Here is a 7,817-nt window from a genome sequence, read left to right on the forward strand (position 1 = left end):
CTGTACCAGAAGTGAAAAGAGGTAGTATCCTGGGGGAAGGATGTAGGTGTCATGGAGAGAGAAGAAAAAAAAGAGAAGCGCCAAAGGTGAGGATGCTTTTTCTTGGCAGTGAAAGGGATAGCCAAATAGGCAGCACAACCGGCCTAGATGGCAAGACCCCTGCCCGTTGATGACTGGGGAGGCTGATGTGAAAAGAGTAGAGGAACGCTTTGCAAACCTTTACTCCCTTGTGACTCTTGAGTTAGGAGATCCAACACTAACTTGAAGCAAGGCACTACTGTGTACATTCTGTTACAATACAAGTTGTGTGAGCTCAGGGATCTTGTTGTTGTTCGTGGCTGTGTGCCAACCACCTAGAATAGTGCCTGGCACCTATAGGCACTCAATAAATATTTGTGCAATTGAATCTAAACATCTTGGACTGCGTGTGTCTGTGTGATTGGCTAACAATATGGCTGTTTAATACTGGATGTACCTCTCTTACTTTTCCCAGTCAAGGTAGAGTTCTGGTGTTTTCATTAGAAATGAACCAGGGGTAGGGCTTCTGGGTGACTCAGTGGTTTAAGCCTTTGCCTTCAGCTCAGGTCATGATCTCAGGGTCCTGGGATCGAGCCCCACATCGGGCTCTCTGCTCAGTGGAGAGCCTGCTTCCCCCCTCTCTCTCTCTGCCTGACTCTACCTACTTGTGATCTCTGTCTGTCAAATAAAAAAATAAAAATCTTAAAAAAAAAGAAAGAAAGAAAGAAAGAAATGAACTAGGGGTGCCTGGCTGACTCAGTCAATAGAACATGCAAATCTTGATTTGGGGGTTATGAGTTTGAGCCCCACATTGGAAGTAGAGATTACTTTAAAAAATAAAAAAAAAATAAAACTTACCTTTAAAAAAAAATAAATGAACCGTTTCATTTATCAAGTGATGTGCTAAAGAGTGGAGGGGAAGAAGGAAATACTTTACTACCAGTTGTATTAGACTTTCACTGCTATTATCCCTGACTCCATTTCAGATATAGGAGGAATTAGGGTCAACAATGGAGTAGAATTAGATATTTACAATATTACTTAAAGGTTTTTAAATATAGAAAAAAATTATTTTTCTTAAAGTTTATTTTTTTATTTGACACAGAGAAAGATAAGCAGGGGGAGTGGGAGAGAGAGAAGCAGGCTTCCTGCTGAGCAGGGAGCCTGATGCGGGAGTTCCACCCCAGGACCCTGGGATCATGACCTGAGCCCAAGGCAGACGTTTAACTACTGAGCAACCCAGGCGCCCCTAAATATAGAAAAAAATTTAAGTATAGAAACTGCTGCTCTCTTTTTTCTCTCTTTACTGTATTTATCCAATCATGTCAACTCTTTTTAAATGGATTGACTTGGCCTAAGACCCAGGAGAAATGGGAGAGTGTTATATACTAACTTTAAAAAAAGTTTTAATAAAAATAATAGCTTTAATTGTGCGTAACAATATAGCAATTCATGTAAATAAGTAGGTTCTTATCGTATTTGAACATGGAACTACATAGGCAGGGTCAGGGATGTTTTATTATTGTCAACTGAACTGTTTGAAGATGTGAATCTATCACTGTGGCTTTGAACCCTAAGAAGTTTTAGAGTGGAGTTTTGGAAAGTTTTCCAACAAAATTTCCTTGGTCAGATGACTTATAAGTTTATTCAATGAAATTGTTATTTTAGTGCTTATTCATAATGCACCCCACAACTGACTCCCATGAAAGGATGAGACATGGTCCATAGAGGGAAAAAAAAAATAATCTCTTACTGTATATACCAAGGGTTCATTATTAAGTCCGATGTGTCAGTCCTGGCTGTCCTCTTAGGATAAACTTTCTCACCAGGAACTCCTTCCACCTTCTTGCAAATAGGATTCTTTTAGCTCTTCCCACTAGTTTACTAGCTATCTCCATACATATATACAGTGGACAAAACTTGGACTGACGCTGGGAGCCCATCGTCATCCTTGTCTTACCTCTGTGTAATTCTTTATAGTTTAAAAAGTACTTTCACATCCAGGTTATTGTTTAATGCTATGAACAACCCAATGAGGTAGGCAGAGATGGATTTACCAAGAAGCCAATGAAGTTCAAGTGTCAGCACCCTCTGGGAAGGATCTTAGCAGAGTCACACAGTTATTAAGATTTTTTTTTTTTAATTAGGAAAATTTCTTTTGAAGATTTTATGTATTTATTTGTCAAAGAGAGAGAGAGCAAGCATGAGTAGGGAAGAGGCCTGCAGAGGGAGAAGCAAGCTCCCCACTGAGCAGGGATTCCCCATGCAAAATTCAATCCCAGGACCCCGGGATCATGACCTAAGCTGAAGGCAGACGCTTAAGGACCTAGCCACCCGGTGCCCCTGTGTGGCTTAATTTTTAAAAAGTTAAATCACGGGGATGCCGGGGGTCCCAAATCCAGAAAATCTTCAACAGTAGATTAAGACTACCACTCTCCACTCTATCCTCCTTAGCACCTCCTTCATGTTGAGAGGCACTGGCGTGTCCTTAGGCATTTTTGGAATCCAGCTCAGTTTGGATACATTTAGTTTGGATTTAGTGGAATGAAGTTATGCAGTTTGAAATTACTTTTGTGCTGAGTTATTGCCAGTTGTCTCAATGTAGGAATGGTTTCCAGGAACTCTTCTACTGCAAACTATTAATGAATGTTGACAATGCAGAGTATCTAAGGTTTCTCACTGCACAAGACATCTTCAGATCCTTTGTACTTCAGACATGAAGGAAACTTGACGGGGATTTCCCAAATGTAACAACAACCCTAGAACTTTATATGACATTACCAGAACAAGTTGTGGAGCCAAAATAAGTGTTTTAAAACTAGCAATAGGAAAAAAAAAAAAAGCCTCGAATAACCAAATTAGAGAGAAGACTAGATTACTTTTCATTCACTATATAGGAAATAGTATTGCAAACATGATGAGCATCCGGTGATGTAAGGGATGGTTGAACCACTATATTGTACACCTGAAAGTAACACTACATGTTAACTAACTGGAATGAAAGTAGAAACTTTTTAAAAAAAGAAAATAATAATCTAAAACCATGATCATATAAAAAGGTATCAAAGACCATCAAGTTTTTGGAAAATGAGAATATGGAAATATGGAGATATTCATTCTTTTGGCTAATTGTTTAACCCACAAATATTAATGATTTGCCTACTATGTTTTCTTTCTTTTCTTTTTCTTTTTTCTTTTTTTTTTTTTTTAAAGATTTTATTTATTTATTTGAGAGAGAGAGAGCGCGCACAATAGCAGGGGCAGGGCAGAGGAAGAGGGAGACATAGACTCCCCTGCTGAGCCAGGAGCCTGAGACAGGACTCCATCCCAGGACCCTGGGACCATGACCTGAGCCGAAGGCAGACGCTCAACAGACAGAGCCACGCAGGGGCCCCTACACTTTCAAGAATGGTGATAGGGGCTGGGAATAGAACAGTGAACAGATATAGAGTCTCTGACATTGAGATAGTCATAGTTGAAGGTGGAGAAGTCCCCCAACAAGTAATATCATTAATTGTTTATAATTAGGATAATAGTGGAAAACACAGTACCAGATGTTCTGAAAGCTCATCTAAGTCTGGGTTTAGGGTAGTTTTCCTTGGGGGGTGGGGGGAAGAATATGTAAACTGTAGGATTTAGTTTGGATTTAGTGGAATGTATTTATGTAGTTACATAGTTTGAAATCACTTTTGTGCCAGGTTGTTGCCAGTTGTCTCAATGTAGGAATGGAAGACAGAATGTCTCAATGTAGGGGAAGGCACACTGTCCTACTCAGGGGGAAGAATAAGAACAAGGACCCTGAGGTGGAAAGGTACAGTACTTGTTGACTTCAAAGAACTGAAAGAATTCCAGAGTAGCTAGCTCTCCATAAACAGTGGGGAAAGTGGGAATGAGTTGAACAGATTAGTTTGCCTGTTCTAGTTCACATAAGCGAAATTTAGAGTATATGCTTTTGTATAAGGCTCCTTTAACTCAGCATAATGGTTTTAAATTTAATCCATGCTGTTACATCTATTTGTAGGTATTTGTTGCTGAACATTCTTCTCTCTCTCTCTCTCTCTTTTTTTTTTAAGACTTTATTTATTTGATAGAGATACAGCGAGAGAGGGAACACAAGCAGGGGGAGTGGGAGAGGGAGAAGCAGGCTCCCTGCTGAGCAGGGAGCCCTACCACGTGGGGCTCAATCCCAGGACCCTGGGATCATGACCTGAGCCCAGGGCAGATGCTTAACAACTGAGCCACGAAGGCGCCCCTGAACATTATTCTGTTATAAGGATATACTGCAATTTATCCATTCACCTGTTGATAGACTGAGTTATTTATAGGTTTCAGCCATGAAGAAGAGAGCTGTTCTGAACATTCTTGTATAAGAGATGTGGTATTTCTAGTCCTGTCTTTCCAGTCTCACTGCGGTATAGATAACAAGAATATGCTGTATGGTGCACAAAAGTTGATTTTTTTAAAAAAAGATTTTATTTATTTGAGAGAGAGAGAGAGAGCACAGGAGAGAGAGCATGTACAAGGGAGAGGAGCAGAGGGAGAGGGAGAAGCAGGCTCCACGCTGAGCCACCCAGGCGCCCCTGCACAAAAGTTTTAATGAGAGTGCAAAGAACAGTTCAATACCTACCTGTTCCTTTTGTTGACCTAATGAAGGTAGCTGGGTTCTAGAGTCTACAGGAAAGAAGATCTAGGTCAGGTAATTCAACCCAGACATGGCAGGCAGCGTGGCCTGAGTGCCACATTAACATCTGATCCATGAACCGCACTTAGAGAGGGAGGATGTCCAGATAGGAGAATATTCTTGCTGGTGCCTGAAGGTGGGGAACCTTTCTTGCCTACACACCCTCCAGTCTAAACAGGAATCCATAACTACCTAAGAGACTCTTTATCCCCTGCCAAGTGATTTAATCTTACTTCCCCATGGCCCTTTCCTACTTCCCTTAAAGGACTGACCTAACAGCAATGATCTGTAGTTCTAGCTTTTCTGTATAACCCTGTGGTGCTTTTAGTCTATCTGCATATTCAGCAGAAGCAGTCCTAGCAGTGAAACAATCCCTATGCTGAGGCGTGCTATTGAAGTCAACTGCTATTCCCTTGTGCTTCTTTGTCGGACTGCTCCAATTTTAGTACTGTATCTGTGACTTTAAATTAAAATAGTAGAGTCCCGGGGTGGTTTAAGCCTCTGCCTCCGGCTCAGGGTGTGATCCCAGGGTCCTGGGAATCCCTGCTCTGCGGGGAGCCTCTTTGTGCCCATCCCCCAGCTCTCAGGCTCTCAAATAAATAAAAATCTTAAAGAAAAGAAATTGAAGTACAACACTGTACAACCATGACGTTAAAAATATCAGTTTTCAGTAATTTTTTATTTCTGTAGGTAACAAAGATGGTATTTTGAAGCATTTTTTTTTTCTTTGAGAAGAAACTTCTCTTTCTTGCAGGAATTTTCTTTTCAGAGAGATTTCTATGCCCTTTTAATATTTTACATTCTTTTTATTTCTGTTGGATTTCTGCTATATTTTATACATTTTTTTAAGCTCAAAGTCAACACCCACCCCAGCCTCCCAGATAATTAATTGTTTTCACAAGTGTAACTGGGGCTGCCTATCCCATCTTCTTCTCTATTGTCTGGATTCCTCTCAAATGGATCTTTCTGTGCAACTGGCAGTGTTTTTCCTTTTAGCCTTTCCTTTTTAGCTTCTAATTACCTACTTGAGTGTGTATGGTAAGTAATAAGGAGAGCTTTTTTATCTGGTAATATTGTGAACTGGTAAGTGGGAAAACCTCCCTACGAAACACCTAGAAGTGCTGGATAAAATATAACAAACATTCTTTTAAATGAAGAGCTAAGCTAGCAAGAAAGTAGGTGTAATAAGCTTGTGTAATGGCCACACATTCCTCCCTTCTCAGTGTGCATGTGCCTTTGCAGTGTGACTACGCTGCTGCTTGTCTCAAGAGCTGCAATCTACTTGCTCACCTCTTAAACCCAGACTGCCCTTGAATTCTGAGGCCGACTGATGTGCGGCAAATCAATTCTATTCTAATGTTAACCATCTAGAGTTACGGTCAGAACCCACAGGTTAAAGGGCACAATCTTCAATAAGATTGCCCCACTTCCTCAAGTGGATGCCAGCTGCAAGTGGCGTCCCCCAGCCACCTGCTCCTGTGACCAACTGGCTACAAATCTGGGTGGGTTCCCATGACTGCCTCTCCCAATCAAGTGTAGTAATTCATTAGTATGACTTATAGAACTCAGGGAAGTGCTATACTTACAGTTACAGTTTTGTTGTAAAGGATACAAATCAGGACCAGCCCAATGAAGAGACACATTAGTTCAGTTACAGAAATGGGTAACTGATACTTGAGAGCCAAAAACAAAGAAAGTAAAACCAGGGCAGTAGGGAAGTGGGCTCTCACTCAGGTAACCCTGGACCAAGGTTAGATGGGGTTTTCCCATCCTGATAACAATGGCGCTTAGGTTTTAGCAAGGCTGTGATATCTCATGAGGTAAGAAGCTGGAAGAAAGTCCTCTTAATGAGGTCAACACTTTGAAAGGCTGCTCTAAGTAGCCTAAGTGACAAGTGGACCAAGAAAAACTCTGCTTCCTGGCATAGGGAAAGGACAAGAAAGCTTGTCTTCTGGACCTGGGATCTAGGCAGTAAAAAGGAAATATTCTATTTGAATTTGAATCTGTCCACACTTAGATTTGGAGTTTGAATGTAAACCATCAGTGTATTTGTATCAGTCTGGGAACTCCCAGTTAGAATTTAACATAAGTGGTCTGTGGGGGTGCCTACATGGTACAGTCGCTCAGGTGGCCAACTCTTGGCTTTGGCTCAGGTCAAGATCTCAGAGTTCCTGTATACAACTCACCGCTGAACACAGATTCTGCTTCAGGATTCTGCTTCAGGAGTCTCGTTCTACCCTTCCCCCAGGTCACTTGTGAGTGCTCTCCCACTCTCTCTAAAATAAATAAATAAATCTAAAAATTAAAAAAAAGTGAGCTGTGGCTCACTATCCACATAATCATCTATATAGAAAATCCTAAGGAATCTACAAAAAAAGTCCTAGTTCTATAAGTGATTTCAAGGTCAATACACAAAAATCGTTGTATTTCTTACTAGCAATGAAAAGTTGAAAATTAAAAAATTTAAACACCATTTATAGTAGAACCAAAAAGCATGAGGGGCATCTGGGTGGCTCAGTTGGTTAAGTGTCTGCCTTTGGCTCAGGTCATGATCCCACGGTCCTGGGATGGAGTCCCACATTGGGCTCCTTACTTAGCAGGGAGCCTGCTTCTCCCTCTGCCTGCTGCTACCCACTTGTGCTCAAACTCTCTGACAAATAAATAAATAAAATCTTTTAAAAAATCCAAAAATACTTATGGATAAATTTAACAAAGTATGTGCAAGACCTATATACTGAAAATTACAAAACTGTTCTGAGAAAAATTGATTACCTAAGTAAACAGATACTGCATTAATGGATCAGAAAACTCAATGTTGTTAAGATGTTAATTCTCCCCAAATTGATCTATAGATTCAAGTAATACCAAACAAAATCTCAGCAGACTTTTTGTATAAACTGACAAGCAGGTTTTAAAATTTATATAGGGGCACCTGGGTGGTTCAGTTGGTTAAGCATCTGACTTGATTTTTCAGCTCAGGTCTTGATCTCAGGGTTGTGAGTTCAAGACCAGAGTTGGTGGCCTATGTAAGAATTCTTTTCCCAACCCAGCTTTGCCTTTGGAAGAACTTAGGTTTAGGTTTATGTTCCATTACAAGTTAAAATTTTTGTCTGATATG

The sequence above is a fragment of the Mustela erminea genome, chromosome 2, assembly GCF_009829155.1.
Source record: "Mustela erminea isolate mMusErm1 chromosome 2, mMusErm1.Pri, whole genome shotgun sequence".
NCBI lineage: Eukaryota > Metazoa > Chordata > Mammalia > Carnivora > Mustelidae > Mustela > Mustela erminea.